Below are 11239 nucleotides of genomic sequence, written 5' to 3' on the forward strand. Positions count from 1 at the left end.
CCGGGGTGTGGCTCCATCAAAGGCTGGCGGGGAGCCATGGTGTGGCTCCATCCAAAGCATGCTGGGAGCCATGGTGTGGCTCCATCCAAAGCATGCTGGGAGCCATGGTGTGGCTCCATCCAAGGCATGCTGGGAGCCATGGTGTGGCTCCATCCAAAGCATGCTAAGAGTCTATAAGAATCAGCGATTAGGAGAGAAGCAAGGAAAACTTCAGTTAGAACCGGAATCATCTCATTAGGATCCAATATGGCAACAGAGCCGTGCAAACATATCCTTACAATCGCCGCATGTTGTGTGTGGCAGTGAGGTGGTCTCGGCCCCTTCCTCCATCCCCATCCCGGTCCAGAGGGGCCCGGTGCCCTCCCAGGGCAGCTCGTACGGCCGGGCCAGGGATGCACTCCGGGAGCCACTGGAGCACGGCTGCGGGGAGGGACGGGCACCCGCCTGCTCTGAACGGCAAAGATGGGAGCTCCTCCCAAACCTGGGGAAAAGGATCCGCAGGGCCAAGGGAGTGCCTTGGGAGAGCGGCACTGCTCTGGGTGCCCCATCTCTGCTTGCCTGGTGCCAGTCTCCTTCTGCTCAGGCTCATCACAGAGGTCTCAGCAGGCCACCATGTCTTGGCCCGATGGAATGGCAAACTTATCCTTGCTTAGAGAGATGCAAAAGTCGCTTAATTGGTGCAGGATTTTTTATTCCTGCACCCATAAATAAGTCGCTCTTATCTTCAGTATTGTTACCTTATCACTAGGAAACAAGTACTGGCCTGTAACCTAACCTTTCTGCCCTGGTGACTTTGCCATCCTCTGTATATTGGCACAGGCTTTTCCCTGAGCAGACTTTCTCCCCTTTGGGAACATGATTTTGGGTAGAGGTCCTGTCTTAAAGGCTGGGGAGCAGGGCCTGAAAAGTTGCCTGGCTTTGAGAAAGAAGAGCCATGAAAGAAGTACCTTCCTTCCAAGTGCCTGCTGGCATTGGTGCCTGGAGTCTGAGCAGATACAGTCCCTTAATACAGACCTCTAAGGGCCCTAGAAGTTTCTTTAATTTTTTTTTCTTTCCTAACACTATGGCAAAATCACATGTTACGGCTTTGTCTCTGAGAAGGCTTTACTGCACCAGTAAAAACCCTAAGCTTAGTTGTACAGAGAGCAGCTAAAAAGAGTAAGACACTCAGTAGTATGGGAAGCCTTGCTGGAGACAGTGTCACTGAGGTAATAAGGAGACTTTAACAGGGCCTGGAGAGGAGCAATCTGCCTTCTCTGGCAAGTTTCCAATCAGTTTGCAAAGAACAGTCAACTTGTTTTGAAAAACACTGGTCAGAAAAGTCTTCATACTGCAGGAAGTTGCCGAAGGCATGGCAATTTGAAGGTGGGAAAGATTTTGGTAAGGATGATTGAATTTTAGTAAAAAATTAAGCTAGAAGCTTTGAATTAGATAGGATGGTCAACCAGAGGAAGAATATAAAGCTTAGATATTCATGTAGGTTAGAAGAATATATTCTGGGGTGGGATGAAGGGGACGGATGTACCTCAGTTGTAAAGACAAAACGGAAGAAACAGGGAGGTGTGAAGAACTGGATGAGGCAATAGTTCAGAGGTAACTTGGGGAAGAGAGAGGGACCCTAAACTTAAAATGTGTATAAATTAGATATTCTCTCTTATTACATGATGGTGTGACAATTTCAGCCAGCTGAAACACTTGAGTTGTCAAGCTGGAAGTCTTCAGACTTTCCTTACAACCTAAAATATCGTCATCTTTTTAGCTTCATTTGGGTGGGGCTTGGGTGATGTTTTAGTTTTGTGGGTTTTTTTTTTTTTTGTTTCCTGTTTTGGAACCTGGACTATCTAGCTCCCAGTAACTTGTTGGACTTAATTACTTTATGCTAACTCAGAGGCACTGAGTGCATACAAAGCAGGACCTTTGGTAAAAGCCCATGTGTTGTGAAGGTCTCCAACAATGTCAGCAATGAAGAATGACAGTCTTCACATTTTTATACTCTCCAATGAAGAGTGTTACGAGTTCTCAACATTTTTAATAAGTTGGTGAAGTGCTATGGAAGAGAGAGAAGTAGGTGTGGTGTCAGACTTGACCCAGCTTCCTTGATTAGCATACCCAGCTGGACAGCAGAAGTAATTATGTCTGACATGGTATCACAGCTGTGGGGACTGGAGGCTGGTATGAATCATAGGAGCCTGACAAACCCTGAATAGGAGAGTTTCTCTACTCCACTGTGCAGATTTTTCCTTTTTTTTTTCCTACACTAGAAGTCCAGGAAGATGTTCCACACTGTTTCTTCCTAATCTTGGCTCCATTGTGGTATCCTCTCCAATGCTGTTTTCCCTTGGAAAGCTGCTCTTGAGTATCTTCTTGGCCCACTTCCCAATTGCTTTGCAACTCAGATGATTTTAAAGCCCCTGATTTTGGTTTTTTCCCTACATAAATGAAAGCACCACAGTGTCTTCCTTCTGAGTTGAAATGATACATCTCCTGTAGGGTTCATGAGGCAACCAAACTGTTTTGTTTCTGATTGACGCTGTTCTTGGCACATTGTGGGAGAGACCACCTAACTTAATGGTTATTGAGATCAAGAAGGCCTACTCATGTTCTTATAAGCTGTCATTCAAGATATTAGAATGAATAAAACCTCCAAACTTCAATAAAGATTTGCAAGAAAACCCAACATCTTGAATCTTACATAAGTCTATAGCCTTGCTGGATCTCTTCTCTAAAAGTCAGTCACCTCGATTTTCCCCTTTTATCCTCTATTTGATGACCTTTGCAAGACTAAGTGGGAGATCCACACCTTCTCTGGCTTGGTAGGGAATACTTCAGGTTCCCACCTGCTTCCAGTGATTCTTGCTCATGCAAAATCCTTCATGTAGGAAATATGGAAAAAGTATTCCTCCCTTTAAGAACACTTCATCTTCTTTCTTCCCCTCTTTCTTCTTTAATACAAAACATGTGGAATTTTTTTGTTTTGGTTTGGTTTGGTTTTTTTTTTGTTAGGAGGGGGACATGTACAAACAGAGAGACTAGACCGTATTAGAGTGAATCTGTGTATTCTTCTATTTTCAGACCCTCGATTCTTGATTCATACAGCTGGTTTTTGAGGAGGGAAGCACACAAAGGGGCAACCCCCTACCCCACAACTCCTTCAGTTGTTTGTTGCTCGAGTTGGGGGAAAAGAAGTGTGTGAGAGCGTGTTCCCTGAGACCGTGACTCCATCTGCAGGCAGGAGCACGCCACTCTCTACCGAGAGGCACCACAACCTCCGTGCACCATCGAGCCCCTTAGGTCTTGAGTGACACTGCTGAAATCCCCTGGTGATTCCTCAGTGCACAGCAGGGTCCCTATCCCTCCCAAAACCTAAATGAGAGCAAGAGTAATAAGAAGTCAAATTATATGGGTACCTCATGAATTTTACTTCTGTGACCTGGGCACCTTTAGTGCAGGCAGCCAACGTATATGAGGAAATTTGTGTGCTTACTGGTGAAAGGAGAAAATAGCACTAAGGAAGTATGGCTGCAGGTTAGTGAGAAAAACAATTAAATCCTGTGGCCACAGCACCTACATGTCAGGGATGTGTTGATGATAATGGTTTGCTGGGAACAGCAGCCTTAAAATTCTTTATCCAGCTTTGTTGGTGAACTACCACAGGCAGGAGTGCATGTCCCCAGCTGAAAGGTGGAGGTAATGATGCTTTGCAAATGTCTAAGAAAAAAGGCAGCCAACTTCCAGTGCTTGCATTTAGAGGGATTAAAAATACAGTCAGTCTTCTACCTGCTCTGCAGTTTCAAGTTCATTTAGTTTGTATAATCAGGATACTGAGGGAAGAAGAGTGAGGAAGTAAAATACCAACCATGAGTTTGGAATGATTAATTAATGTTTTCTATTAAGTAGCTCATAAAGCAGTAGCAATTCTAAGAATATGTATTTGGACATTAAAGAGTTCTGAATATCATAAGGGTGTTTTTGGTGAAGAGTCCTAGCAGCTAATAAAGCCTGGTGGAGTATTTGTGTTCTGTAAACTACTCCCATAAAACCAGACATGAATGCTATGTTTAGGAAACAGTCAATGCTCATATTACAACACTTTCACTTAGATTGGGAGAGTCCTTTTGAGATCATCTATTCCAGCCTCAGTGCTCAAACAGGTAAGCTAACTTGTTCAGGCAACCTCTGTGGTCAGCCTGTGCCAATGTATGACTCTTCTAATGGTAAAAAAAAAAAAGTGTTCTTGTGTTCAGATGGAACACTGGTATCGTGTTGTTTGGTTTGGTTTTGGGGTGTTGCTCTGGTTTTGGTTGGTCTTTTTCCATGTTGTGCCCCTTATCTTTTTTCCATCAATGGACACTGCTTGAAGTGTCTGACTTCCTCAATCTCCTTCCCACCCATCAGGCATTTGTACAAATGGATGAGGTGCCTCTGAGCCTTCCCTTGTCCAGGCCAATGGCAGTTTTTCAGCCTCTGCTCATGCAGTATATGCTCCAGTCCCTTAATCATCTTTGTGGCCTTGTACTGGACTCTCTCCAGTAAGTCCAGATCTTTCTTGTGCCAGGAAGCCCTGAATGAGATGCAGCATTCCAGAAGCAGCCTCACCAGCACTGAGCATGGATGCAGGATGTCTTCCTCCTGGTGGAGGAAGCGGACATCTGTCTTCCTCCTGGTGGCCATCTTGGCTACAACGGTGCATTTTTGGCTTGTGGTTGCCTCCTAGTTAGCAGGATCACAAGGTCCTTCTTGGAAAAGCTGCTTTCCAGCTAGTAGATGCCTAGGATATGCTGGTGCCCAGGACTGTTCCTTGTTACTTTGCATTTCCCCTTTTGAACTTCAGGACATTCTTCTGCCCACTTCTGTTGAGGTAGTACTTCTGAAAGGTGACACAACCATCTGGTATTATGAACCACTCCTTCCAGTTTTAAATCACTTGCAGACTTGTTGAGGATGCAGTCCTCTGCTTTTTTTGTATGGAAATGAAAGCTGCTTCTCTCCAGGTATTACTACTTCTCCTTTTTTCTTACTCATGAAGTTTAGTGCTTCTCTGTGGGGTTTTTCACTATTATTAGTCTATTTCTTTTGGACAAATAATTTGCAACTTACTGTAAATTTCAGACTTGAAAGAGCATGAGTGGCCTTAGACCTGCTGAAAAGTAGGGACCAGAAACAGTATTTCCAGCAGTGTTAGCAGGGGTTGAGGAAGCAAGTCTGTATTTCTAACATCTCAAAAGACAAATAACCTTTTCCTGCATGTTGTACAGCCTGATGGGGAAGTGCCAGTGCAAGGAGAGATTTCCTCCAGGCTGCATGCTTCATGCTCAGCAGGCTGACTTGCAGCCCAAACCCTTCTGCCTGCCAGTAGGTGATGGCTGATCACTGAGAACATGGTCAAGCATAGCTGAATTCACTGTATCTGAGAACATGAAGCATGGTCAAGCATAGCTGAATTCACTGTGAAATCCATCACACCAGGCAGATGAACCCTGCTAAAAGCTTGATCTCTGCATGGTCCTTCCCTCCCTTATCCCAGTGGATTTCTTTCCCTTGGGAACACAAAGTCTCAGCACCACCGTATTTCCTTGTCTCCCAAATGCCCTTCTATCTCACCCTTCTTTAGGTATTCCAAGAGGGCATAGCTGTCATCAGTACCACTGCTATGCCCCTCTGTGCCTGCCTTCCTCCCCCTGTGTCAGTGGGAGAGGTGAATGCACAGTCCTGGATGGCAGCTGAGCTCCTTGGGGCCTTGTCAGCTCTCATGGTCCAGCGCAATCTCACTATTACTCTGGTGTTTTAACAATAGAAAACTAGCTAGTTAATTGAGAAACCAGAATTGATTTCCCTGAGGAATTTGCCACCTTGCTAGTGCAGCAGAGACACTGCCTTTCAACGTAAATGTAACAAGGTGTTTAAAAACTTGGACACACTTCCATTTAGCAAACAGCTGTGGCTTGAAATGCTCTTGCCTTGCTACTTAACGAAGCTGCAAGACTTCTCACTGAAGCAGACAGGAGCATAAATGCATTCTGTTTTGCCAGTTTGGGGGGTGTTTTCTCCAGGAGGAGGTAATGCCTTAAAACATGGCTGGTGTTTGCTAATAAGGCTGTGCCTAAATCTTAACCAGTGACTAGCAAACTATTAAGCAGAAGCAAAATGAGAGAGGGAGTTCTCTGGGTCTTACTCTGATTTACCTTAGACAATTCTTAGGATGGGGTAAAGTTATTGATTTCAATGCACTTAAATGTAGAATATAAAATTATGCAAAAAGATCAGGATTGGAGCAGATAATTATCCTTTTTTATTTCCCCATTTGTAACTGCAGTAGCCCTGAGCTAAGCGTTCCAGTCCTCAGTTGACTAAACAAATTCTTTTCATCAGTTCTGAAATTGCTTAGTATTTCATGTTGTAAAATATTAATTTATTTTTTCTATATTTAATCTGTACTGGGTAAGAGGTTGCTCACTCAGACTTGGAGGGGAACTTCTGCATTTCAGGTATCTGCAGGCCTAACTCCAGTAGTCCTAGGGTCAGGTGAGTGGTTGGTTTGGGGTTTTTTGTTTTTTGCAAAATAGGCTTCCAGTAAAGGGATGTGAAGGCGTGATATATAATATATATAATTATATTATATGCAATAGCATGACGTTATATATAAGTTATGGAATTAGGAAATTGAAAAGCCAACTGCAGTTATGGTAAAGTAAGAATAATGAAACTCTTTGGTAACTCTGAAGAAGCATCCTATAGTATTTAAGTAGCAGCAAAATTATGTGGACACTAATATGTGGTCCTTCTTCAGACCCATAGACAATGTATTTCTGGCCTGTGAAATCTAGAATTTTATATCAGCGTGGGTTTAAGGCCACTAGCCTTAAAGTGTTGATTTTTTTTAAATTGAAATTAGAAGCTATATCATCTTTCCTAGATAGTGTGCTATTCTAACAGCTGAAAACTATGAACACCATGGTTTTTCTGAAGAAGTATTAATGTGTTAAATTTGCAGCTCAACTAGAAGCATCTTGTGCTAAAGTTTGTTATAAAGTGATGATGGCTAGTTAGTTTGCCAGGATTCACACAAGATTCTGAGAAAGCTTGTTGTGTTTTAGCAAAGAGGCATAGGTCATATTGCACTCTTCCTCCTTGATGCCTCTCCATTTGGAGGCTTTGAGACTAGTGGAATTCTCTAGTAGAATTCTTGGTCTTCAAGAACATTTGTGATTCAATATACCCTCTGCAAGAGTTCTTGCCTAGAAGTGGCTGTGGGCCTTTCATTTTAAGAAAGAAGAGGTTAGAAACTTTGTGGAAGGAGAATTTGGTAGTCTTTTAAAAAAGCTGAAGCTTGTACATCATTTAGGATCTGCTGGTTATGTTAGTGCATCTCCCACTTGGTAATTGTTTGTTATCGGTCCTAGGATGATACTCATCAGACAGCAATGGCTTCTGATCATTGCTCATTGGCTTTGTGGGGTTGGTTGGTGGCCTTGCCAGTCACTAACTTGTCATTATTAATTATTCCTACAAACCTGTTACTTAATATTATTTGTTTACAGAGCAATTGCAAGCATGGATGATGGTATCTATGAGCTGTTGTCCTATGGGCTTGTTCAGCCCTTTTGTTTGCCTTTCAAGTGCTTAAGAGCAAAGAGAAGTTTGTAATCAAATGGTGTTTGAAGGACTGATTCGTAGTTACTGCTGAGCAAGGAAATATTGGCATAAATTAAAGCCAGAGGAGTTTATGCTGTTAAGGGTAATGGCCAACCCATGTGAGAGAGATGGTAATTTCAATTAAAACTAGTGGGCCTCATTGTACAAGCTGAAGATACAGAGGCTATAGAAGGTATTTGCCTATGTTCAACAGAAAATTAATCCAAAGATAGGAGTACCTTTAAAAAGAGCCTGTGGAGCCTGAATAACTCTCTACTGCAAGCTCAGGGACACACAGAACTGACCTGGCCTTCCTTTTGGTAGGTGATACTTAAAGCAGAGGTGGCCATAGTTTGGTTTGAGCGGGCCCAAGAACTGGTTAAAATGGTCTTATTTTTCCCCTCAGTGCACTACTTTTAAAAAATCTGACCCTGGGAACAGAATTCTTTAAAGTCTCAAAAATAAAGCAAGGATGCCAGCTAATTTTTAAGTTTCTGTTTAGCAACATTTTCAAGGATTTGGTACATTGCATAAAGACAGTTTGGATGCTAGATATACTACAAAGGTTTTAGGAATGTTACATCATTTATTACTGTTTAAAACTTTATTTACTCAATTTGTTTCATTTTTCTCATGTGTAAGTGAAGAAAATATTTACTTTGTTCAAAAGTGGTTTCTGGAGCTGAACTTAATTCATATGTGTAACTAGGTTTGGTGTTTGGAAGGTGCCATACAATCATTACTTATTAATAGCAGGACCTGCAGAAGCAATGCATTATTTATATTATGTTATCTGTGGAAGACTTGCAACTATTTTCTTGTGTTTGGACTAAAAATGTTCAAAAGTGTGGTCAGCTGACTTAATTTTTTCTTTTTGTGCTATGCCATCAAACACATTATTGGAGATTTTTTAAATGGCATTTTGTCCTTAGTCACCTTCCTTAAATCAATGTGTAAAATAGTGGGAAGTGGGGACTGATGTGCCTATGGTTTCAGTGGGAAAGCTGGATACTATCTGTTGACCAGGACAAGACCTGGAGTAATGCACTTAGCCAGGATAGAGTTGAAAAACCAAGTTGTTCCCTGAGTATTTCCAGGTGCGGGGCTAGAAACTCTTCAAAGCTAGAGTATATAAAGTTTCTCCCTGGTAATTCATTCAAGCATTGGGATTTTTTTCACTGCAGAACACTCTTAAGGCTTGGCCCACTAAACTCCTAGGAAAACTGTTAGGATGTCCATGGAAGCCAAGGTCACCCTCAGAGAGATTTAATGCTGCTCTGCTGTGTGCCAGTCCCCATGGCCCTTTCAGAGAGCTCTGTTCCCGTGGTGCCTTTTTGCTGCAGCCACCTCAACTCCCCTAAAGGGGGTTTCAAATGATGGAGGGGAAAAAACCCCACACGGCACATTGTAAATTAATGCTGACAATGTCAACATTAATTTATGCCAGAAAGGCATGAGGAATAGAGGCTGGGAAGGCTCAACTCCCCTAAAGGGGGTTTCAAATGATGGAGGGGAAAAAACCCCACACGGCACATTGTAAATTAATGCTGACAATGTCAACATTAATTTATGCCAGAAAGGCATGAGGAATAGAGGCTGGAAAGAGGGGTAGTGAAGAACACAGTGTTTCCTGAGTCCTGTTCTCCTGGAGCACCTGGGGAAGGGCTGCCACAGCTGTGGTGGATCACAGCACAGAGGCAGCACTCTCTCCCTCTCTGAAATGGCTACTTTGTGGCCTCCTGCACAGACAGGATCGCTGCTCACAAAGCTGGCTTAGTTCAGCACAATTGCCATTAGAATGTATTGAAAAAATAAGTAAGGAAGTCTGGCGTTGCAAGTCCTGCAGTGAACAAAGTTCTGGTGCTAGTCCCAGGCATGTTGAAATTGAGGTTTGGGAGCAACACTGGAGAATGCCTCTGATATTTTTGGTTATCACTGCTAACACGGTGGAAATCACCAGAACCAGTATAAACTGGAGGGAAAAGGGGAAAACCTGAGGGAAAAGACAGGACCTAAATCTTCTGAGGGAATCCTGTCTCTGGTACTCTTGGTCATGAGTGAGTGTAAGGCAGCTATTGGGACTCATCTCTACCCCTGAAATCTCCAGTACTGACAGTTACACACTTTGGTTTTTCCTCTGGATTAAAAATAAATTAATCTCTCCATGAAAATGAAGTATTTTAGCTGTGTTGTGAAATCGTAAATCACCTGAAGCCAGGAGGAATTTGTTTTGTTTCAGTAGATGTGTACCATGTACATGCGGTTTCAAAACTCAGAATTGCATAGGCATGGTAGTGAACCTGAGATTGTCACATGTGTAATCTTTTAAATACTATTTAGATTTCTTTTTCCTTCTGAAAGGCTCAGTGTGGCTGTAAAATGAGTATAAGATTATGTGAAACCATTCTAAATTGAGGTGATTAAGAGTTTAAATTTACTGTTTAAAAATATTTAGGTTGCAGATTTGGTGTTTTGTGTTTTCCTAGGCAGCTGTTTATTTTTAAGAAATTGAAGTTAGGATGAAAAATAGTGTGATCAAATGATGAGTCAGGTTGTCAAAAGCCAAAAAAATTCTAACAGGTTAACAGGTATACATGCTAGAATAATGCGTATTTTTATTTTTGCAACATCTGACTCACAATCTTGATTATGTATTCTGCTAAGTTCAAAGTTTTCTTACACAAAGAGAGAGCTATATGAAGCAACTATGCTTCAAATAATTTTACTTCAATTGTTGTAACAGGTTTTGGAGTTTAAATCATTAACAACCTCTGTGTGAACTTTTATCCAAATGACTGCAAGTCACAAAGAGAGCACTTCTCTTTCACGGAGTACCTTTTGTGCTTCAGTGAGACCCAATCCCTCTTCTATTTTTTTTTCTCCACCTTCATGTCTGTCTTTGAAGAAAGATGTGTGATTTGTGAAGTAATGAGAGTATGTATCAGTTAATGAAAGCTGCTATCCTGGCTTCATAATGCACACTGGAATTGCTTCAGGATCAAGCTTCATATACCTGCATTACAGCAGGAAAAAAAAAGTAAATTTCAGAAGTCCAGATTGCTGTGTGCACTGTAGACGTATCATGTAGCAGTTAAATCAACCATTAGGGGTGACCTAATCTTGATTTCCTCCCCCCTCCACACACACACACACACACACACACACTCTCAAGGAGTTGTGATTTTCATGCTGCTTGTATTCTTTCCGCTTTTTAAAACCTGCACTAGAAGTTGTCAGGATACCAACTTGCCCACCTTTCTTTCTGACTTATTTTGGATGCTTGTTTTGGCCTGGAGGGAGTTGTGTATAAAGCAGCCTCTCCCTCCCACACTGAAGTTTGGCTGCATAAACCCCTTCGGCCCCTGTGCTTTGTGAAGGGATAGCTGAGCCCATCCAAAAAATTCTATGGGGTTAGCTGTGCACCACTACAATTTTGCTTTTCCAACACAGGAAGACAAAATGCCGTAATTTAAAAAAAAAAAGGTTGATGCTATTATTTTCGTTCTCACCATAAACGAGGGGCTTACAGTGCGAATGGTCAAGACCCACAAATTCACACACACACCTTTTTTTTTTAATTTTAATTTTTTTTTTTTTTTAAGAGCGG

The sequence above is a fragment of the Geospiza fortis genome, unplaced genomic scaffold, assembly GCF_000277835.1.
Source record: "Geospiza fortis unplaced genomic scaffold, GeoFor_1.0 scaffold11, whole genome shotgun sequence".
NCBI lineage: Eukaryota > Metazoa > Chordata > Aves > Passeriformes > Thraupidae > Geospiza > Geospiza fortis.